The sequence below is a fragment of the Thamnophis elegans genome, chromosome 11 (genome assembly GCF_009769535.1).
Source record: "Thamnophis elegans isolate rThaEle1 chromosome 11, rThaEle1.pri, whole genome shotgun sequence".
Taxonomy (NCBI): Eukaryota; Metazoa; Chordata; class Lepidosauria; order Squamata; family Colubridae; genus Thamnophis; species Thamnophis elegans.
In genome coordinates this window covers 3,663,171-3,688,404 of record NC_045551.1, presented here as the reverse complement: position 1 = coordinate 3,688,404, position 25,234 = coordinate 3,663,171, and the positions used below count along the sequence as shown (strand labels likewise).

The 25,234-nt window shown below is 41.2% G+C and overlaps 1 protein-coding gene across 1 annotated transcript in view; it reads left to right on the top strand.

Moving 5' to 3' along the window:
* Positions 1-3,419: 3,419 nt before the first annotated feature.
* PLA2G4A (phospholipase A2 group IVA) overlaps positions 3,420-25,234 on the top strand; it is a 78,326-nt gene continuing 56,511 nt past the window's right edge. Inside the window, 1 exon segment of the mRNA XM_032226985.1 lies at positions 3,420-3,586. The gene's annotated coding sequence lies outside the window, so the exon portion shown is untranslated.

Here is a 25,234-nt window from a genome sequence, read left to right as displayed (position 1 = left end):
AAGGTGAAAACTCTTTTTATATGCACAGAATCAGGCAACAAACTTGCAATCCATGGGAGTTCTAAAAAATGAAAGTTTTTCAAAGGCTGAATGTTCCAGAGGCTGATATAATTCATTCTGCTTCCTTATCACTTGTCCTTGCTTCTGTCCTTTGCTAGACAATTCAAGCCACATCCTGTTTTTCCCAGCAGTAGAAGAGAGAGGGAAGGGGAGGGAGATAGAGAGGGAGAAAGAGAGAGGGGAGGGAGGGAGGAAAAAGAGGGAGGGAGGGAGATAGATAGATGGACCTCTGCCTTGTTCAAACTATCAACAGTTAATTCTTCCTTCAATGGTTTAGCATAATGACATGGTAGCTGCTGAAGTTCTAACAAAAATGCAAGTTAACGGAGAATTTCAAGTGTTCTTTTCATGTTTTAGCAGATGACATATAATTCTGATCTTTGAAATTCCAGTCTGGAGGTAACTGGGTATCATTCATATACTTTGAGGCCTTGTTCTTCTAAGAGTAAAGAACTAATATAAAAACAGGTGTTTTTTGCCAATCCAGCTATTGCATAAAACTAGCATCATTTTCTTATAAAGATTTCATTCATAGTGTTCATTTAATTCAATTTAGTCTCCAACTGACTCAGGGCAGCTCACAATATATTATCAAAAAGTAATCCAATGCAACTCAAAACAAGATGAGATTCAGTCACCATATAGAGATGAAAACAATAAAAAAAGGATTCCCAAGAACTGGATCTCAACAAAAAAGTATTCAAGGCTTTATGCCAATGCCAGCAGGGTGGAGGGAGGGGCACATGGATTTCCGGGTGATTTCCACAGGCACCACAACAGGGAAGGCTTACTTCCTGGGTCCTGATAAATGACATGGTTGAATCAAAGAGACCCAGAATGTGCCAATTCTGCTGGCATGTACCAGCCAGGCAGAAACTTCGGGAAATAGGCAGTTCCTCAAACATCTGGCAGCTGCTGCCAATTCCAGCTGCAGAAATGTTTATAATTACATAATTCCTACCAATCAGTGTCTGAAGACTCTTCTCTCTTCAGGCTCTCTCTCTCTCCTCATTTGCCCTTGTGGCAACAAAACATAAAAATAAAATGCAAAGTGAAGCTACAAACTTTCTTTTTTTAAAATAAAGATTTTTATTGACAAACATGTAAAATACACACAGACAAAAGTTAGACGTACACCACATTTATACAATACAGTACAAACAGGAACTTCCTGTTTTATATAATAGCAATCCTCAATCGATACCACTCACCTTGTATTACTTCCCCTTCTATTGTATTTCATTTGGATTTCACCATTCTTAACCCTCTTATTTTACTCATAACTATTATTTTTTGAGTTTTGTTATATTCTTTCATTGATTTTTGTTTCTTTCCTCCATCCACCTATACCATTGATCCCATATCTGGGATGTTTTTTAAATTGTTTTCTTGTATTTTTACTAATTACTTTCTTTTATTCTGTAAGCCGCCCGGAGTCCTCCAGAATTGGGCGGCCTATAAATCCATTAAATAATAATAATAATAATAATAATAATAATAATAATAATAATAACAACAACAAATAAAATTGCGGCACAATTCAGTAGCACAAATGATCCATTGGAATTTGTGCAAAAATTATAATATTAAAACAGCAACAAACTGGTGGGAACATCAGCCTGAAAAAGTCACAGAAAATCAGATGGTCAAGATCTTGTGGGATTTCCGTATACAAACCGACAAAATACTGGCGCATAATACACCAGACATCACACTGGTTGAGAAAAACAAGGTCACAATCATAGACATCGCAATACCAGGTGATAGCAGGGTTGCCGAGAAGGAACATGAAAAAATTGCAAGATACCAGGACTTAAAAATCGAAATTCAACGACTATGGCACCAACCAGCAGTGGTAATTCCAGTGGTAATTGGCACACTGGGTGCTATTCCAAAAGCACTGGAATTACATTTAAAACAGTTAAAAATTGACAAAATCACCATCAGTCAAATGCAAAAAGCCGCACTGCTTGGATCTGCACGCATATTACGAAAATACGTTACGACGTCCTAGGCCCTTGGGTGGGGCCCGACTAGTAACCAATGCCAAATCCGGCGAAACAACTGGCCGCTGTGATACAATTGTACAACAACAACAACAATAATAATAATAATAAATAATAATTAATAATAATATCTGGTAGAATTCTGATTCTTCCTTTCCCTGGATTTCTTTAGTTAGTTTGTCCATTTCGGCACAGTCCATAATCTTTCTTATTATTTCATCTTCACTTGGGATTAATTTGTTTTTCCATTTCTGGGCAAAGGCAATCCTTGCCACCGTAATTATATGTAGTGTTAAATACTGGATTTCTTTTTTTGTATTTCACCCACATAATTCCTAATAAAAAAACTTTCAAAAAACTAAAAAAAAAAAAAAAAGAAAATACTGTAGGAATAATTTTAGTTTTTACAATGTCTATTCTTTAAGCCGTAGCTTCATTTTCTGGTCTAAAACCCCATTTCCCACTCTATATAGTTCAGTGTTTCTCAACCTTGGCAACTTGAAGCTGTCCGGACTTCAACTCCCAGAATTCCCCTGCCAGGGAACATCTTCAAGTTGCCAAGGTTGAGAAACACTGATATAGTTGAATCTTGTCTAATATTGTGGTGTTTTTCTTTTTCTTTTTGTCTTTTCCCCCAAATAGTGGAATACTATACAGAGAGGGACCTGGGACCTCCAACTAGCGTGGGAAAGGAATAAGATGCTTGAAAATGTAATTCAAGATCTGGTCCACCAGATTTTAGCTGACCCTATGAACAGCCGTCGGTTCTCACGAAGCGGAAAGGAACCATCAACAGTAAGTGAGACCAACCATTGATTGGGAGTTTTTCCCCTCCTGGAACGCTACTCCGTGTTTTTATTGCCACTGAGCCAAGGTGGCGCAGTGGTTAAATGCAGCACTGCAGGCTACTGCTAGATCAGCAGGTCAGCGGTTCAAATCTCACCGGCTCAGGGTTGACTCAGCCTTCCATCCTTCCGAGGTGGGTAAAATGAGGACCCAGATTGTTGGGGGCAATATGCTGACTCTCTGTAAACCGCTTAGAGAGGCCTGAAAGCCCTATGAAGCGGTATATAAGTCTACTGCTATTGCTATTGCTATTGCACCAACAACAGGTTGTACTTTCAAATGCTCACGTAGAAGCTAGCCCACCGACTACAGAGGAAGGGAAGCAGAAGCTCCAGAGCGAATATACGTGCGGCTGGCTGCAGCTGTCACCATCCGACCGCTTTCCCGGCCCCTTCCCACGCGCGCTTCAACCCACCCCCGGCCGTCATTCCACGCGTGAGTGACGTTAACAAAGCCAAGTTCAACTTTGAGCGCCTCCTTCAAAGTCCCTGGACCATCTGACTCGACAACTCCGCCCAGTTGGCTCCGGTGGCGAAGGGAAAGTCAGCCCCAGCCGAGCCGAAAAGAGGAACGTGTGAGCGAGCGAGCGGAGGGCAAGCCAAAGGAGAATCCGACCTGGTTTGGATCGTGGGATGCGCCATCCTCGCGGCACCTAACGCGCAACGACCGCACTTGTAAGCCCTACGCTTAGCAGGCTTCATTGTAGGGAGGACGTTTGGGAGGGTGGGAAAGCTTCTCGGTGTAGGAGAAAGGAGTAGGAGAGAGTTACCGTCTTATCTAACTGAGGCACAGAAGCCGTTTGCTGGTTGTTTGCTTAGAAAAGAAACTGTTGCTCTTTTTTTCCCCCGGGTGGAAAAATCAAAAGTTAGCTGCGTCTTGCTAACTTGTTGCAAGTTAGTACAATTGAAAGCCGCGATGTGACATTGCAAGGGAGGAGAAAGAGGGCTTTCTGTACCAGGAGGAGTTGCGACATGTATTTGCGTAGCATATTTTGACCGGGTGGAAGGGGGGGGGAAAAAAGTTGCTTTGAGTTGTGACTTTTACGGAACCGAGAATAATCCTCGGCGCCTGGATGTTTGACGGTCTAAGAAGGATTTCTGTTTCTAAGAACCTCAGGCGATCTAAAAACGCGTGCCGTTTGCAAGCTGTTCTTCCATCTAGTGATGTAGCCTTGGGAGAGAGATGGGGGTGGCTGGGTTGCGCTGAGTAGAAACCATGTGGCAGTGTCGAGGTTGGGAGACCATGTGGCAGTGTCGAGGTTGGGAGAGGAAGAACCGGCGTAAACACGGGAATGTTATTAGAGGAGATAGTAAACATGTTCAAATGCAAACTGGGGTTAGAATTCTTTAAAAGATTCTCATACCTGGGAATAAACTCTGTTGGATATATTACTAAGAAGTACGCGTGGGATTTTTGAGTAAATACATTGGCTGATATTTGTCCCTGCTTATTCAAGGACTAACATAATTAGTGGAAGACTCATTCATGTTTCCCCCAGTTGATCTGTGGCCCTGATATTTCACTTGTCTTTTCTAATTCTTGACTGCTCTTAAGCTGTTATTAGGCAAAGGTAGTCTAGGAAATGGTTGAGTTATATTTTAGTCAAGTGGTTCAAATCTTGAGCTACTCATAGTTATGTCAAACACCAGGTAGATTGTAGTATGCTTGATACTACAATACGGAAACCTTTGGAATTGGGGAAGGAAGTCTTCGGTGTTCCAACAAAATGGTCATCATGATGGATATAACCAGAACCCCCCAAAATCAAAAGGTTGATTGGTTCCAATTTATTAAGAGAACCATGTTGGCACATCTGGGAAAACCCAAATCTGAAAGCTACCTGGTTGGGGAAAATTGGAACCATTTCTGAAAACCTCTGCAGGCTTTTGGAGAAGGTTTTCCGAAATGGTTTGCCATGGCATCCTTCCTAGGGCTGAGTGAAAGTAGCTTTATGCCAAAGGCAGGACCACAACTCATGGTCTTCTGGTATATAACCTGATGCCTTAATCACTAACCCCTTGATGGTGACACCTATGGCACGCAGAACCCTCTCTGCAGGCATGCGAGCCGTCGCCCCAGCTCAGGTCCACTGCGCATGTGCGCGCGGGCACCCTCTGGCCAGCTGTTTTTCGGGTCTCAACTGCGCATGAGCGTGGGGCGGGGCACATGCGGGAGATGTGTGTGTATGTGCAGGGCAAGCCGCACATGGAGGGGACATGCGTGGGGCGTTGCACACACATGTGCGGGGAAGAGGGGTGCGCAGGGGTCATGCGTACATTGCATTGTGGGTGCGCATGCATGCGCTTTAGGCATGCAACAACTACCCCAAACTCCTCATTAGATTTATATCTCACCTTAATGTGTACAATTTAAGGCAACATGCTGTAATCATAATACTGCTTCCTATTTTCATTACGACAGTAAACTTGGGTTGGGCTGAAAAAACACCCCACCATTCCTCTAAAACCCCCTAACCAGTTTTCAACTCTGAGATGGTGCTAGAACTCACACTCTCCCAGTTTCTACTGCAATACCTGAACCTTCCCATCAACCCAGCTTTCATTTTTACTTTTTTTTACTGGGCTGTTGTAAAAACGTGTAGGTAAAGCTCCGTTCTTTTCTAATAATGGCTACAGCGGCCCACTTACCTATTTTGTAGTTATGGAAAACCACCTAGGAGAAAACCACAGGGCACAGCAAGCAGAAAGTTTGCATCATATGCCTTTGAAATTGCCTCCAGTGGGAAAGTTTCTGGGAAAACTGTGTGACTCTTCAAAACTTCCCAGCTGATACTTCTATATTGGTTGTGTTTAGCCTGGAGATGAGAAGATTGTAGTAATGAATAATAACTGTCTTAAAACAGCTGAAAGAGGCCATCGTGCAGAACATGGGGCAACATTGGCTTGGTTCTTCCAGAGGATAGGGTCATGAGTAGATTAAGATGAGCAAGAGAGTAGATGGTGACAAGACACTAGGAAAAATGTCTTAATATTAAGGGTGTCAGCGTTCCAAGTATCATGTAGAATTAAATCAGAGTCCAAGGCAAAACGATCCTTAAAGTTCCAATTTAATAAATCACACATCTTGGCATCATGCTATGAAATCCCAATTCTGGAAATGACATCAGAATCCCACCCAGTTAAAAGTTCATGATCTTGTCCCCACATCCACAATCCATCACATGGTCCAATCTTCTTCTTCCACGCTGGCGTCTCCACCCAGCTGCTTCCAGTCAGGTGCAAAGGTGCGGAGACAAAAGATGACCTTGGGCTTCTAGAAAAGAATTTTTTTATTTTGAAAACAACACATTCTAACCCATTGCTATTCCCCCCTCCCCCTTTAATGAGAGTGTGGCAGGCCAAAGATTCTTAAAGGAACCGTTGCAGGCCTGAACAAAGGGTTTTTCAACAGTGGACAGACTGCCTTGGGGTGAGGGGTGAGTCTTTCACTGAAGACGTTCCAACACTGGATGGATGGACAAGGAATTGATCTACATCAGGGGTGTCAAACTCGAGGCCCACGGGCTGGATGTGGTGCTTGGACATATCAAAGGTGCCTCCAGCAGGCAAAATGGGCCATGCAGAGGCCTCCCAAAGCCCTCCCAACACGCATTGTTGGCCTCCCTGGCCTCCAGCAGCAGAAAATGGGCTGCGCAGGGGCCTTGCAGGGTTTCTGCGTGGCTGTTTTGGCCAGCAAAGTGCTGTAGAAGGCGTCTATCCTGTCTCTCTGCCTCCCTCCATTCCCCACCCACCCACCCCGGCCTGTGGAGAACGACAATGCTGATCGGACCCTCAAAGAAATCCACTTTGACACCCCTGATCTAGATGATCTTCAACATCCCTTCCAATCTTTATATCCTGTGACACAGACACCAAAGAAGATATTTATGGATACCGCATGACTTGTCCTGGCTTAAAATGTCAGAGTTGAAAATGTGTATGTATACCGTATATTCTTTCTCTCTCTGTGGATGTACAGTATTCCCTAAGCTGGACATGTCAGTCTCATGGGCTGCAGTTAGCAATAGCAATAGCAATAGCAGTTAGACTTATATACCGTTTCATAGGGCTTTCAGCCCTCTCTAGAGCCGAGGTGGCACAGTGGTTAAATGCAGCACTGCAGGCTACTTCAGCTGACTGCAGTTCGGCTGTTCAAATCTCACCGGCTCAGGGTTGACTCAGCCTTCCATCCTTCCGAGGTGGGTAAAATGAGGACCCAGATTGTTGTTGGGGGCAATATGCTGACTCTGTAAACCGCTTAGAGAGGGCTGAAAGCCCTATGAAGCGGTATATAAGTCTAACTGCTATTGCTATTGCTAAGCTGTTTACAGAGTCAGCTTATTGCCCCCATAGTCTGGGTCCTCATTTTACCCATCTCGGAAGGATGGAAGGCTGAGTCAGCTGGTGAGATTTGAACTGCCGAACTGCAGATAACAGTCAGCTGGAATGGCTACAGTACAGCACTCTAACCACTGTGCCACCTCGCAGTGGGGGTCATGCGTTGGCCACACCTATGCCCCGTTTAGAGAAGGGGAAGAAAAGTTGCAATATGTCACGTGACACCACAACGATGTGAATTTGACACCCCTGCTCACAGGATTCAGGCTTTTTATTCCGAAGGAAAAACAGTTTGTGAGTGTGGAGGAGAAATTAAACTCTAAACTGAATAGGCTGAGCTGTCTCCCTAACAAGGGAGAGGCTTCCTTCTTCCATCCTTCTATCAATACTCATCATTTTCTGAATTTTACCACTTAAAAACTCATAGTATACTGGGGAACACAATAGCTAGTATGCAAGGAAGAGAAAGTAGTGGCTATTTTAAACTTTTTTGTGCTTTTCAAGTTCTCTGACCATTGTTATTCTGTGTGATTGGGTGATGCAGTGGTGGGTTTCAAATTTTTTTAGACCCTCTTCTGTAGGTGGGGCCTGCTTTGTGGGTGTGGCTTGCTGGCCATGTGACTGGGTGGGTGTGGCCAACTTGTAAAATGTGGTGAAACTCACTTAACAACGCTCTTGCTTAGCAACCAAAATGTTGGCTCAGAAACTCCGGCATTTGAAGCACGCAAGTCTTAAAGCTGTCAAGTTACAAGACCCTTGCTCCCCTAACCCTTTAGAAAAAAAAACCCAGAGGTGTTCAAACTTGACAGCTTTAAGACTTGTGGACTTCAACTCCCAGAATTCCTCCTCCAGTCATGTTGGCTCAGCAACTCTGGCATTAATGTGTGCAAGTCTTAAAGCTGTCAAGTTAGAAGACCCTTGAACCCCTAACCCTTTAGAAAAAACCCCGAGGGGTGTTAAAACTTGACAGCTTTAAGACCTGTGGACTTCAACTCCCAGAATTCCTCCTCTCACTCTTCATCTTGATGATGTGTGGACGGGCGGGGGAAGGAAGCTGGAACCGGTTCTAAACGGCACTGTAGATTTGTGGAACCTCTTCTATAGAAGAGCTTAGAACTGGCAGGAACCCACCCCTGGGGTGATGCATGATGCATCACCCAATCACACATAACCAAAAGATTGTGAGTTCTAATCCTGTTTTGGCTATGAAAGCCAGCTGAGTGACCTTGGGCCAGCCACACACAGTCTCAACGCAACTTACCTCCCAGGGTTGTTTGTGGGGAAGATAGGAGGAGGAAGGAGTCTTGACATTTTGAGTTTGTTTATAAAAATAATAAAGGCGGACTATAGATACATTTATCCGTAGCGTAACCTTCATACAACCTAATTGGAGAGGGTCAGAGAGCAGGGTATTGCCTTCTTTTACCATGTCACCCCCTTGGGCTGCATTATCAAAGAGAAATAAGGAGGAGGTTGCAAAATGTGAAGGCAATTATCTTTTATCTGCCCTGCCTCTCGGGATAAAGCTTGAATGCAGTAGGCAAACATCCGAGATTTTGGGTTGCCAGGAGATGGAATTCAGAAGAGAAGGAACAACGTAGCTCTCCGTCCCTTGACCACTCCAGGCGTTGCTCAAGTCCTCAACTCTCCTTAACCCCTTTGCCCTAGCAGTTCAGCCTACCATATCAGGTGAGAATCAGGTGAGAACCTTTCCCTATTTGCATGCTTTACTTACCCCAAGAAGCAAGCAGGAGCTATAGGTTGAGGAAGAGAAATCAATGATGGTTTTGGGCAAGAACAGCTGCTGTCTCAAAACTATTCAGTGGAAGGATTGGATGGTTTTTAGTAACTCACCACCTGCCTCCCTTTTAAGCTCCAGGATTTTTGGAAAATGTACCACAAGGAACTAGTTTCAAAGGGAATGAGTGAAATGGAGCTGCTTCTCAGCCATCATTTTCTCACCAAATTTTCTGGTTTGTTTATTTATTTATTTAGTTTGTCAAAAATGTACGAGATAACAGGTATAAGTATAAACATGGACATGAGCACAGGAAATGAGCACAAATAAATGGGGACAGCAGGACAGGGAGGGTTGACATGCTGGCAGAGGTGGGTTGCTACCAGCTCGCACCTATTCGGTAGAACCGGTTCGTCAAATCTACCGAACCGGTTAGAAGAGGTTCCACCAGTGGACCCGGAAAGCAGGCCACACCTACAGAAGAGGTTCCAAAAATTTTTGAAACCCGCCACTGCCCCACCCACACACAGAGACAGACAAGACTGACACAGAGAGAGAGAGAGAGAGAGAGAGAAAGAAAGGAAGAAATAAATAAATAAAAAAAGAAAAAAGAAAGAAAAAGAGTGAGAGAGAGATGAAAGAAAAAAAGAAAAAGGGGACAGAGAGACAAAAGGAAAGAAGGAAAGAGAGAGAGAGAGAGAGAGAGAGAGAGAGAGAGAGAGAGAAAGAGAGAGAGAGAGAGAGAACACATGGCTGGCAAGCCCCTCCCACCAGGTCACATGGCCGGCAAGCCACTCCCACAAAGGCGGCCACACCCACAGAGTAGGTTCCAAAATTTTCTGAAACCCACCACTGCATGCTGGTGTGCTTACACACGCTCCCTTACAGACCTCTGAGGAATGGTGTGAGGCCCACAGGAGACAGTTTAAGGTTGAAACTGTGAAGGTTTGAGGAAGTAACAACACAGTCAGGTAGAGCATTCCAGGCATTGACCACACTGTTGCTAAAGTCATATTTTCGGCAGTTTGGAACGGTTTACCTTGAGTTTGTACCTATTGTTTGCCCGTGTATCATTGTGGTTGAAGCTGAAGTAGTCGTTGACAGATAGGACATTGTAGCAGACAATTTTGTGTACTATATTTAGGTCAGACCGTAAGTTCAAGGTTGTCCAAGCCCAATATTTCGAGCCTGGTGGCATAAAGTATTCTATTGTGAGCAGAGGAGTGGAGTACTCTTCTTGTGCAATACCTCTGGACCCGCTCAATTGTCTTAATGTCTCATATACAGTGTGGATTCCAGGCAGACGAGCTGTATTCGAGGATTGGTCTGGCAAAGGTTTTGTATGCCCTAGTTAGCAGTACAGTGTTACCTAGCTGAGCTAGTTAGACCCAATCTTATGACAGTGAAATCCAAAAGGAGTTTACAGCTAAGCAAGAAGGAAATGCAGGCCCCTTGTTTGACCAATCATCTATTCTGCACTACCCCAGCCTTCTAATTTTTCTCCAGGGCGTAGCATTGTGGTCCCTCCTACAGGTAGGGAGGAAGATCAAGAAAGGTGGAAGCCACCATTATTTTGTCTTGCTTTTCAGAATTTGATGGAAGTTGGGAAGGTCTTTTTGGTGTCAGGCCTGAAGCCATATTCCTTTCGGATCTTCGACCTGCCATACTTTCTATTATTCTACTATGCCGTTTCTATTGTGGGAAAATGGGAAGGGGGGATGGTATGGAGTTAAATGCTGTGTAGCCAAAATAAAATTCCCTTCTAGAATCCAAGGTCATCCTTTGTCTCTACGCCAGTGGTGGGATTCAAATAATTTAACAGCCGGTTCTCTGCCCTAATGACCATCTGGGTAGGTGGGGCTTGGTGGCCATGTGACTGGGTGGGTGTGGTCAACTCAAAGTCACTCAGATCGATGGGCGCTTCGCCTTAGCTGTTACAATATAATAAGGGTTAACCAGAGAGGCAGTTTCTGAAAGCAGGGGAATAAAGATTAGGCTAGAAACAACACCAGAATGTTTCCTTCCTGCCTTCCTTACAGGATTAGCCCTGTAAAGTGGAAAGAAACAAAAGGAGATTTCTTCCAACAATCGGTTCTCTGAACTACTTAGAAAATTACCAACCGGTTCTCCCGAATAGGTGCGAACTGGCTGAATCCCACCACTGCTCTACACCTCTGCACCTGACCAGAACACAAAGAACTCTTGATGTTAGAACAGATTACTCAATTTTCGTCGCATTATTCTTCCTTTTAAGCATCAATGTAAATGTCAAATGTGCTCAAATGGGGCTGTGTAATAGATAATTGTAAACACCCCGGGCAAGACTAAAATGGTGCAAATCTGATTCTAATTTTTCTCTGCAGTGGCAGAGATTAAAGGAGCAAGCTCTCCCACTTCACCCCATTTATAAATTCCCTAGGAGGTACCACCTAGGAATTAGAGAATCTATTCTAGGACTTTAGCCATAAATCTGAACAATGGTAAGTGCAGGGGAAATCAGGAGATTGAAGCAATTCAATCTCCTGATGTGTGTAAAGATTTATTGCAAGCTTAAGATCTCTACAAGAATTGGACTATCTAACGGTCAAGGAAAATGAGTGTGAGATAAGAGAGGAATTCCAGGTGGGCTGGACTTAGCTCTTGTGGTCCACAGTGTTTCATTACCTATACATGTTCAATCCTGCTCTCAGGCTCAGCCTGATCATCTCCTACAAATATTATCTAATAAACAGATAAATACCATTGCTCATCTTTGATTTAATAAATAAGTATAATAGCATACAGGTGCAAACAAATTAAATTTGTATTTCAAATTATATAGAGATATTAAAAAGCCTGATGTGAAAGTTTACAATGATGCACATACAACACAACATTTAGATCTATATTAAAAGCCTTACTTTTTGTAAACCCCAATGGTAATTTACTCTAGCCGAATAACAGATGTTGTTGTAACGAATGAGTTGTTGTGCCACAGGGCAAGCTCATCACGGCAAGCAATTTGGTTCTTGTAATAAGGGCTGTTAATTAGGAGAAAGTCCCATTGAAGTCGCTGTGGTGTAATTTCAACCGTAGGATGGTGTGGGCAGCTGACGCCAATGTTTAAAATATATTTCATCATTACATGCTCTGCATTGAAAGTGTTAGACTTTATTATTTGAACAATATGATATATATTTATGTATATGGTACATCTATGTCTGTCTGTCTAGCACCGTGATGCCGAACCTATGGCACGCATGCCACACGTGGCACGCAGGACCCTCTCTGCTGGCATGTGAGCCATTGCCCCAGCTCAGCTCTACAATGCATGCGCATGCACCTCCCATCGGCCAGCTGATTTTTAGGCCCCGTTTTTGCTCCGAGGAGGCTGCAGGGAGGCCTACTAGGAGGGGTCACACGTGAGGAGAGGTTAGCACGAGGGGAGCATGTGCCCATATGCGGGGGTGGGGGGGAGGGACAGCGCACACATTGCCTTATGGGTGCAGGGACGTGCGCATGCTTTTGGCATACAACAACAAAAAATTTAGCCATCACTGATGTAGCATTGGATAGATAGATGATAGATAGATAGATAGATAGATAGATAGATAGATAGATAGATAGATAGATAGATAGATAGATAGATAGATATGAAAGAGAGAGATAGATATGAAAGAGAAAATAGATGATAGATAGATAGAGATAGATAGATAGATATGAAAGAGATAGTAGATAGATAGATAGATAGATAGATAGATAGATAGATAGATAGATAGATGATAGATAAATACATAGATATGAAAGAGAGAGAGAATGAAAGAGAAAGTAGATAGATAGAGAGATAGATATGAAAGACATAGAGAGATATGAAAGTAGATAGATAGATAGATAGATAGATAGATAGATAGATAGATAGATAGATAGGAAAGAGAAAGTAGATAGATGATAGATGATAGATGATAGATAGATAGATAGATAGATAGATAGATAGATAGATAGAGAAGAGAAAGTAGATAGATAGATAGATAGATAGATAGATAGATAGATAGATAGATAGATAGGAAAGAGAAAGTAGATAGATAGATAGATAGATAGATAGATAGATAGATAGATAGATAGATAGGAAAGAGAAAGTAGATAGATAGATAGATAGATAGATAGATAGATAGATAGATAGATAGATAGATGATAGATAGATAGGAAAGAGAAAATAGATAGATAGATAGATAGATAGATAGATAGATAGATAGATAGATAGATAGATAGATAGATAGATAGATAGATAGATAGATAGATGATAGGAAAGAGAAAGTAGATAGATAGATAGATAGATAGATAGATAGATAGATAGATAGATAGATAGATAGATAGATAGATAGATATGAAAGAGAGAGATAGATATGAAAGAGAAAATAGATGATAGATAGATAGAGATAGATAGATATGAAAGAGATAGTAGATAGATAGATAGATAGATAGATAGATAGATAGATAGATGATAGATAAATACATAGATATGAAAGAGAGAGAGAGAGATGAAAGAGAAAGTAGATAGATAGAGAGATAGATATGAAAGACATAGAGAGAGAGATATGAAAGTAGATGATAGATAGATAGATAGATAGATAGATAGATAGATAGATAGATAGATAGATATGAAAGAGATAGAGGGATAGATATGAAAGAGAAAGTAGATAGATAGATAGATAGATAGATAGATAGATAGATGATAGATAGATAGATAGATAGATAGATAGATAGATAGATAGATAGATAGATAGATAGATGATAGATAAATACATAGATATGAAAGAGAGAGAGAGAGATGAAAGAGAAAGTAGATAGATAGAGAGATAGATATGAAAGACATAGAGAGAGAGATATGAAAGTAGATGATAGATAGATAGATAGATAGATAGATAGATAGATAGATAGATAGATAGATAGATAGATAGATAGATATGAAAGAGAGAGATAGATATGAAAGAGAAAATAGATGATAGATAGATAGAGATAGATAGATAGATATGAAAGAGATAGTAGATAGATAGATAGATAGATAGATAGATAGATAGATAGATAGATAGATAGATGATAGATAAATACATAGATATGAAAGAGAGAGAGAGAGATGAAAGAGAAAGTAGATAGATAGAGAGATAGATATGAAAGACATAGAGAGAGAGATATGAAAGTAGATGATAGATAGATAGATAGATAGATAGATAGATAGATAGATAGATAGATAGATAGATAGATATGAAAGAGATAGAGGGATAGATATGAAAGAGAAAGTAGATAGATAGATAGATAGATAGATAGATAGATAGATGATAGATAGATAGATAGATAGATAGATAGATAGATAGATAGATGATAGATAAATACATAGATATGAAAGAGAGAGAGAGAGATGAAAGAGAAAGTAGATAGATAGAGAGATAGATATGAAAGACATAGAGAGAGAGATATGAAAGTAGATGATAGATAGATAGATAGATAGATAGATAGATAGATAGATAGATAGATATGAAAGAGATAGAGGGATAGATATGAAAGAGAAAGTAGATAGATAGATAGATAGATAGATGATAGATAGATAGATAGATAGATAGATAGATAGATAGATAGATAGATAGATAGATAGATAGATGATAGATAAATACATAGATATGAAAGAGAGAGAGAGAGATGAAAGAGAAAGTAGATAGATAGAGAGATAGATATGAAAGACATAGAGAGAGAGATATGAAAGTAGATGATAGATAGATAGATAGATAGATAGATAGATAGATAGATAGATAGATAGATAGATAGATATGAAAGAGATAGAGGGATAGATATGAAAGAGAAAGTAGATAGATAGATAGATAGATAGATAGATAGATATCATCCATCTAATAAAGTCTAACACTTTCAATGCAGTGCATCTAATGAGGTTATATAAATATAGGTGAAGCTGTTGAGCTACGTAAAGGTAATCCTCAACTGTTTCTAAGTTGCAATGACACAATGAAAAAAGTGGCTTAGACTGGTCCTCATGCTTAAAACTATGGCAGCTTCCCCACATGATGAAAATTTGGGGGCTTTGCAACCAGTGCGCATTTATAATGGCGGCGGCATGCCAGAGTCATGTGATCACCCTTCGCAATGCTCCAAGCGAAGTCAATGGGAAAAATGACTGCCTGATTTCGCTTAACAACTGCAACAACTTAAAAGTGGCAAAAAAAAGGATGTGAACTTGGGCATGACTCACTTAACAACTACCTTATAAGCAGCAGACGTTCTTGCTTAATAATAGCATTCTGGTCCAAAAATGAGATCATAAGTCAAGGACTGCCTATATAGTATCCCAGGTGAAGTAGGCTTCTTTAATTTTTGATTTAATTTTGTTACTACGGGACACATTTCAAAAAGACTTTCATATTGAGAAAGTGGGAAACTACGACTGCTATCATATTTATTGAGAAACGTGGCCCCCAGAATAACTGGGAGCCAGGTGGCATACAAATTTGATAAACTATAACCATTATCATGCTCTTGAAGAAGAAAATATAGGGAAAGGACATTGATTAATTTGGAGACCTCCCAAATTTCCCCAAAGTTTATTTAATGCTCCATGTGTTTAGAAAGTTTGACAAATACTTTTCTTGTCTAGGGCATATGCATAAAATAGGAACTGAACACCTCGGAAGGATGGAAGGCTGAGTCAACCTTGAGCCAGTGAGATTTGAACCGCCGAACTGCAGATAACAATAGCAATAGCAGTTAGACTTATATACCGCTTCATAGGGCTTTCAGCCCTCTCTAAGTGGTTTATAGAGTCAGCATATCGCCCCCACAGTCTGGGTCCTCATTTCACCCACCTCGGAAGGATGGAAGGCTGAGTCAACCTTGAGCCGGTGAGATTAGAACCGCTGAACTGCAGATAACAATAGCAATAGCAGTTAGACTTATATACCGCTTCATAGGGCTTTCAGCCCTCTCTAAGTGGTTTATAGAGTCAGCATATCGCCCCCACAGTCTGGGTCCTCATTTCACCCACCTCGGAAGGATGGAAGGCTGAGTCAACCTTGAGCCGGTGAGATTTGAACTGCCGAACTGCAGATAACAATAGCAATAGCAATAGCAGTTAGACTTATATACCGCTGCATAGGGCTTTCAGCCCTCTCTAAGCGGTTTACAGAGTCAGCATATCGCCCCCACAGTCAGGGTCCTCATTTCACCCACCTCGGAAAGATGGAAGGCTGAGTCAACCCTGAGCCGGTGAGATTAGAACAGCTGAGCTGCAGATAACAGTCAGCTGAAGTGGCCTGCAGTACTGCACCCTAACCACTGCGCCACCTCGGCTCTGGTAGTTAGTTGTAGCAGTGTCCAGAAATTCTTTTTATGTTAGGTTTAAATTGTATACTACACTATAAATAACACATTAATAGATAAACAGGAACTGGCAGGGTGGGGGAGAAATCAATGTTAATAAAAGACTGGGTATGTGCTATCAGTTATTATATTCAAGTATGACATGTGAGCACTGTTATTGATATGAGGATCCTTTGAACTCTATGGATTTGATAAGGCTTTTGTTCTCCAGTCATAAATATTTACATTACATGCAAAAAAAAACCAAAACACTGCCCAAACGTGGCTACAAATATATTCCTGCTTTTCTTAGGCAGAATAATAATTATTTTTGTTGGAGTCTTGCCATAACAGTAGCATAATTGTTAGAATAAGGTCATGTTCCAGAAGTGGAATTGCCCATCTGGCAGTTTCCCCTGGTCAAAAGTTCCAAATATGAATCCTGTCTTGGAATATTCTATGAAAAAGTTCTGCCCAATTCAAGGAGATGCAAAACTTGTATTGAGGGATAAAAGTCTTTTTGGAATTCCGTCCTGCTGTCTAGCCAGGAAACCACCCTCCTTTCTAGATCTGGTAGAGTTGGCTCTGATCCTGCACTATTTGCTCCTTAGAGTAGAACAGCGGCCCTCAACCGTTTGGGCACCAGGGACTGGTTCTATGGAGAGACATTTTTCCATGGACCGGAAGGGATGTGGTTTCGTGTGCTGCCTGCATCCCGCAGATGGGTCTCCATAGACTGGAAGGGATGTGGTTTTATTCTGCTGCCTGCATCCACAGATGGGTCTTCGCTTGCTTGCATGGACCAGTTGCTGGCATGCCGTAGCCCACACGCCGGGAGTTGGGGACCTCTGCAGTAGAAGAAGCTGCAGTGGTGGGTTTCAAAAATTGTTGGAACCTACTCTGTGGGTATGGCCTCCTTTGTGGGAGTGGCTTGCCACCCATGTGACCGGATGGGAGTGGCTTGCTGCCCATGTGACCGGATGGAAGTGGCTTGCTGCCCATGTGACCGGATGGGAGTGGCTTGCTGCCCATGTGACCGGATGGGAGTGACTTGCTGCCCATGTGACCGGATGGGAGTGGCTTGCTGCCCAAGTGACCGGATATGAAATTATGAATTAGTACTTAGGTCGGTCCAAGTAGCTATTCAGAAGTTAGTGGTTAGAAGCAATCGTAAAGCAAGATATGGAATTAAAACCAGAAATATTTTGTTGGCTATTTGAAAGGGAGTATAATATATATTTAATTTTACACACGTTAGCAGCTGCTGGAATTGTGTTTGCACAACAGTGGAAAAACAGAGATATGTAAATGAATAAATATTACAATGTGCAGGAATAAATAAATTGACAATTAAAATCAAGAAGGCTTTGAATACTTTTTCACGTGGGATTGGTTTTAGCAATTGCCAAATAATGGAAACAGAAATTAGAAATCCAAAAATATGAAAGAAAACACCAATTATGTAAGGAAAGGTCCCTAAAATGTATAAGGAAATATTACTAGATCATTATTAATGTGTAGATAACTGTGGGACATTACACACCCACCAGTGGTGGGTTTCAAAAATTTTTGGAACCTCTTCTGTAGGTGTGGCCTGCTTTCCGGGTCCACTGGTGGAACCTCTTCTAACCGGTTCGGTAGATTTGATGAACCGGTTCTACCGAATAGGTGCGAACTGGTAGGAACCCACCTCTGAGAAGCTGGTATTGTTTATTGGTCAACGCCTTGACAAGACATTTGTTTAGAGCAAGCGTATGATTTATAAAGTTGAAATTAAGTATTGCATTTTAGCAAGAGTAATGATTCATTGTAATTAACAGTCAAGCTTGGAACTAGTTAAGCAGACCTATGAATACCCAGGAAACATTGATAAGTAGTTTAATTGTGGAAAAGCTATTATGAAGGGATCGCAATAACTGCTGTTGTATCAAAAGGAAAACATATTTATAGTGTCCTGGGAGGAGCAGAACACTTCATGTTTCTTGGTTTGGTAAAGGATAACTTTGATATTTTACGGTTTTCCTCTGACAGTTTGGAATTACCGTAACTGTCACACAGGGAACATTTATGACCAATGGTTTTAATAGTTTGTGAGGATTCTTATAAATGGTTGTTGTTACGAGTAGCACAAACCTTCAATTACTCATTTCCCAGAATCATAAACTATAAGAGCTGGAAATCACCTTCGTCACCATCTTGTCCATTAAAATAAATTATTGTATAATTTTGGTTACCCAACCCTCTGTTGTTCAGTTTCAAACCAAATAGTTGCTTCAAGTAATTATTGCTATTTCTAATGGCAAGCTAGATAATCTTATAAACAATCTATTCCCGGTTTAGTACATTTGCTGTTTCGTTTTTCAAGGTTTAATATGACACTAGCAAACTCACACAAGAAAGAACATGGAAGTACAGTCCTGATTTGCACACTCCGTTTTCTCACAAATTGTTATCTTTCAGTGCTAACTTTTTATCATTCAGGCTGTTTTAAGAAGTTAGAATTGGAGTCTCAATTTTAACTCACAACGGTTCTAAAAAGATAATGGGATATATTTACCTGGTTAAAAATTTATGTTATCCAAACAGCTTGGCTGAGTATTATGTAGTCAGTACATTTAAGGGAAAAGAGGGGGAAATGCTTGTTACAAAATTACAGAATAACAGAGTTGTAGGGGACCTTGAAGGTCTTCTAGTCCAATCCCCTGTTCAAGCAGGAAACACTAAATCATTCTCGACAAATGACTGTTCAACCTCTTCTTAAATGAAGAGGGGTCTTGAAGCCGTTAAGAACTGGGGTCTTGAAGCCGTTAAGAACTGGATGAGAGGTAACAAACTGGTACTCAACCCAGACAAGACCGAGTGGCTGTTGTGTTTCCCTCCCAATAATTTGGCCAGTGTTCCATCGCTCAGGCTGCGGGGTCAAATTTTATACCCCTCAGATAGGGTTCGCAACTTGGGAGTCCTCCTGGACCCACAGCTGACTTTTGACCATCACCTGTCGGCTGTGACCAGGGGGGCATTTGCCCAGGTTCGCCTGGTACGCCAGTTGCGACCCTACCTGAACCGGGAGGCTCTCACAACAGTCACTCGAGCCCTTGTGACCTCTAGGCTGGAATACTGCAATGTGCTCTACATGGGGCTGCCCTTGAAGAGCATCCGGCGACTTCAGCTAGTCCAGAATGCGGCCGCGCGAGTGATAGTGGGCGCACCGCGGTTCGCCCACATAACACCTATCCTCCGCGAGCTGCGCTGGCTACCTGTTGATCTCCGGGTGCGCTTCAAGGTGCTACTTACCATCCATAAAGCCCTCCATGGTAGTGGATCTGAGTACTTGAGAGACCGCCTCCTGCCAATTACCTCCCTGCGACCTATTAGATCGCACAGATTAGGCCTCCTCTGAGTTCCATCTGCCAGTCAGTGCCGACTGGCGACTACACGGAGGAGAGCCTTCTCAGTAGCAGCTCCGACCCTTTGGAACGATCTCCCTGTGGAGATTCGCACCCTCACCACCGTCCAGACCTTCCGCACAGCCCTTAAGATCTGGCTATCCTGTCAGGCCTGGGGATAAAAATTCTAATCCGCCCCACCCGAATGTTGAATGAAAGTTGCATTTTATTGTTTTAATTTTTTTTTTACTCACGTATTGTCTTATGTTTTGTCTTGCACTCCCCCTCCTGTGAATTGTAAGCCGCCCTGAGTCCCCTCAGGGAAAAGGGCGGCCTATAAATAATAAATAAAATCTAAAAAATCTAAAAAAATCTAAAAACTTCCAGTGATGGGACAATTACAACGTTTGGAAACAAGCCATTAATTGTTCTAACTATTAGGAATTTTCTGCGTAGTTCTAGGTTGCTTCTCTCTTTGATAAGCTTCCATCTGTTACTTCTTGTCCAACTATCGTGTTCTTTGGAGAACAGGTTGACCCCTATTCTCTGTGTCAGTCCCACAAATATTGGAAAACTGATATCATGTTACCTCTAGTCCTCTTTGTTAAACTGGGCATGCTCAGTCTAGCTTGTGTTCAGCAGGAATAGCCACCATATCTTCCGTAAAATGGCTTAATGTAGGGATTGTTTCAGATGCCGGATAGAACTCATGATCTCAAAAAAAAAAAAAAAAAGAGCTAAAATTTAATTAAAATGTTAAATGTTCAAATTCCGTTGGTCATGCTATTTTGATCACTTTATAAAATATGTATTTATTTAGCAAGGTTCCATAAAGGATCTCGGTGGGTGTTGCACGAATGTCTTTTGGTTAAAGACTGTTCCAAAAGTGCTGTGCAGCATCCTACAACTTTAGTGATTTAATGCAGTAAAGAAGAATGAGTTGTTGGCTTGAGTGAGATTTTCAGGGAGAAGAAGGACGCGTGTCCTTGTTATGATCAGTGGAGGAATGTGATCCTGCGTAGTTCTGTTAATTTCCCAATCTGTAGGAGAAGAGGCTGGGGGCTGAGTGAAGAGAGGATTCAGCCTGGAATTGTTACATCTCCACAAATGTTCCAAGTGCACCACCACCCCAATTCTGTTGCCTTTTATCTAGAATCAATTTAGGGCTTACCATTAGTTGCAATGTTGGGATTCAGCTGGTTCACACCTACCCAGGAGAACCGGTTGGTAACTTTCTAAGAAGTTCAGAGAACCGATTGTTGGAAGAAATCTCCTTTTGTTTTTTCCCCACTTTACAGGGCTAATCCTGTAAGGAAGGCAGGAAGGAAACATTCTGGTGTTGCTTCTAGCCTAATCTTTATTGCCCTGCTTACAGAAACTGCCTCTCCCGTTAACCCTTATTACATTGTAACAGCTAAGGCAAAGCGCCCATCGACCTGAGTAATGTTGAGTTGGCCACGCCCACATGGTCACATGACCACTAAGCCCTGCCTACCCACCTGGTCATTAGGACAGAGAACCGGTTGTTAAATTATTTGAATCCCACCACTGATTAGTTGACTAGATTCTTTTGCATAGGCCTAAGCAATACAGCTCTGTGTATTATTTATTCATAAAAGTTTGGATCGTTTTTGCACAGTTACTATAAACCTAAACCTTCCTCAAGTTGGTAGGAATTAACTGTCCTCATGGAAATCAAGAGATTGTTCTATCTAACCTTCCTGTCAGTGTGATAGTGAAATTGCGTTCATGAATTCTGATTAATCTTAACTATTACCTCCAGTAATCACTTTCTTCTGCAGAGTAGGATGTCCTTGCTAATTACTAGATAGCTTATGTTGCAAGTCTGCTTGTTGTGGTATTGCAATTGCATAACTAATTTGCTGGAAGTGTGCGTTACTGTTTAGATTTTAATGTGTGTACTCCTTGAAAGATGCCACAACATATTAAGCATGTTGCAAGTAGATGTTAAAGATATTTTCAGTATAGCGTCTACCAAAACGAGTTGCAAAACATAGTATGTTTATTATGTAGTAATAAAGCTGGGCTTAAAATTCAAACCAAAGACCCAAAATTTGGTCTCTGGTTGCTCAATTCTTGGTGCTGAAGTCAGTGATGAAAGGTGACAATGTGATTCTCTTTATTTAGCTTATTCAGAATTTCTGCGAGCATTCATATCTGTTGGTTGATCCAAGATTGATTACCTTTACGTATCATTTAAGGGCTAGATTGCATGCCAACAATTTCCCTCCTAAAAAGTATAAGAGTGTTTCAACTTTGAGGTTGAAACCAGAATCTGTGGAATGGGTGGGAACCTTTCCCTTCCCAAATTTAGAATTGCTTATACAGCTTCTTTGCTGTATTTCCTTGGAAACAGACTAATGACTTAAGCCATTCTAAATAATATGCACATTGAGTGCTCCTGTTTCCTGTTTCTTTCTTGTTTTGGAGTTTGGGAAGAGGTTTTCATAAGAGATTTGATTCTGATTTCCCAGAAGAATAAGGTGGGACCCAATCAGCTGTTAAATAGCATTCCGGGGCATGAATTTTTTTTTCAGTAGCAATTTCCAGTCTCAGGTTTTAAACTCCTTGAAAGCTCTCAGTTTCGAAAACAGTTGTGCATGATTATTTGGAACCAAACAAGTGTACCATCTTTTTTTACTTTTGCCAGTTCAGTAGTCCCCCCCCTTTTTTACAATGTCTCTGATTTATATAGGAAAATTAATATTTTCCAAACTACCCTTAAAGTCAACTTGAATTAGCATTTGTTCTCCTCCTCAACTGATGCTCTCTAAATGCCTTTTGCTTAACATCTATGCTGTCTGTGGATGTGGCTATCCTTGAAGAGTATTTGGAAGCTGGTAGAGAATGCAGCAACGTAGTTACCAGCTTGTTTCCAAGTCCAAATCCAGGTGTTGGTTATTAGCTTTAAAGCCCATTATGACATGGATTCAAGGTATCTCCCCAATGTGATCAATTTGCTCGACCTCATCTGCCAAGGAATTTTGGCTGGCAGGGTCAAGGAGAAGAGCCTTTTCCACTGTGGTCCCCGCCCTATTGAACATTTTGTTGAAAAATCTTCTTCCAGAGTTGAGATCTGCCTCCAAAACCTGATTTCTCCAGCCGACTTGGCGCCCTGATGGGGGCGCCCTTCACTGGAAGTGGTTGATAGTTAAAAAAGTTTACCCCGATGCCATCTGCCCCCTTGGTTTTAGTTTGTATTTAAGTCTTTTAATTTTAACTGTTTTTATATTTAGCTTTTTACCATTTTATAACCATCCCAAGTTATTTTATCGATGAGAGAGGTGGCACATAAATTTAAGAAATAAATAAAAATAAAATATTGTGTTCTACCTGATTTGTAATTACCAGATGGGAACCTGGGGGAATCAAATGCAAATGAAGGCATTGCACATTCAGTACAAAAAGAGAGAGTGAAATTTAGCTTAAAAGACCTACCGTATTTTTCGGACTATAAGACGCATTGGAGTATAAGGCGCACCATGATTTTGAAGAGGTATTTTTTTTTAAAAAAAGTTCTTGCACTCTGCAGGCTTCCCAAACCCCCTGCTAGCCTCGTTTTTTGAAAAAAAAGGGAGAGGGGCATAAAGAGCTTTGGGAGGCTTGTAGAGTGCTCCTGGGGGCTGGGGGGGGACAAAAGCAGCCCATTTTTTTGCTTTTGCTCTTTGCAAGCCTCCCAAACCCTCTGCACGTCCTTTTTTGCAAAGCGGGCTGGGTTTCGTTAGGCCAAAAATGCTGTATTCAGTGTATAAGACACACCCAGATTTTCACCCTCTTTTTTTGAGGGAAGAAGGTGCGTCTTATAGTCCGAAAAATACGGTATATAATTTCAGTACCTAAATCTATAAAAAAACCATATATTCTTCTTTCAGTTCTTCAAATGCATCTCACGTGTTTTCAACTTGCTGCATTACTTGTGTCTGAAAGGAAGGAAGCTATAACTTAAGAAACAGAGGTATCTACTGAAATATCTAATCAGATCATATATTTTGACATACATTTTCCAAAGAGGTACATTGACATTTTTGCCACAGGAATGTAATTGTGTAAGGCCCTATCTAATGCGATATGAGAAACCTTGAATTATTTTTGACCTTGTTTAAATGGTTATCATTTCAAATTGGCAGCCGTGTCTTGTATGACCAGTTAGACTGCGTAACTCTCATTCTTAAAGAAGAATGTGGTCAGGTAAGTTTGTCAGGAACTGAAGTTAGGCTAGACATTTTTATTACTAATCAAACAATTACAGTGCATCAAGTATATAAGTTGTCTTTCAGGTGTATGGAACTTGCTTTCACTTGCCTACTTTTGGAGGTAATTTTCAGGGCAGACAACAAAAATGAGAACTATATTGAATATATATATATATATATATATATATATGTGTGTGTGTGTGTGTGTGTGTGTGTGTGTGTGTGTGTGTGTTTATTTTTTTATTTGTGCTGATAAATAAATAAAGGGAGACTAGTATAGATCTATTTCAAGCTATTTAGCTCTCATCAGCTAGCCATACCCTTACTGGGATTTGAACCTGGGCTATATGGCATACTAGGCACACCAGGCAGAGATCTTAGCCATTAGGCCACAGGCTCTTATCCTGTTATCAGCGAAGCCAGGGTGAAAGGTATCTATTAGATTTTTACAACCCCTGGTAAGCCCCAATTATGGAAGGAAGCTAACTGCTTCCATCATCTGTCCTTCGGCTCGTCACAAGAGTCCATCACGACAGAAACCCAATATTTTTACTGTTGCCTTTGTTATATTTGTGTTTTTTTATTTGTGCTGATAAATAAATAAAGGGAGACTAGTATAGATCTATTTCAAGCTATTTAGCTTTCATCAGCTAGCCATACCCTTACTGGGATTTGAACCTGAGCTATATTGCACACTAGGCATACTAGGCAGAGATCTTAGCCATTAGGCCACAGGCTCTTATCCTGTTATCAGCGAAGCCAGGGTGAAAGGTATCTATTAGATTTTTACAACCCCTGGTAAGCCCCAATTATGGGAGGAAGCTAACTGCTTCCATCATCTGTCCTTCGGCTCGTCACAAGAGTCCATCACGACAGAAACCCAATATTTTTACTGTTGCCTTTGTTATATTTGTGTTTTTTTATTTGTGCTGATAAATAAATAAAGGGAGACTAGTATAGATCTATTTCAAGCTATTTAGCTTTCATCAGCTAGCCATACCCTTACTGGGATTTGAACCTGAGCTATATTGCACACTAGGCATACTAGGCAGAGATCTTAGCCATTAGGCCACAGGCTCTTATCCTGTTATCAGCGAAGCCAGGGTGAAAGGTATCTATTAGATTTTTACAACCCCTGGTAAGCCCCAATTATGGGAGGAAGCTAACTGATGGAAGTTAACTGATGGAAGATTTTGACAAAAAGAAAGAAAGAAGGGGGAAAATGGACGGTTGAATCACTAGTCCCAAAAGCGAGCCATTTGCTTTAAACAATTTGGACAAAAACGAGAAAGCAGAGAAGTGACAG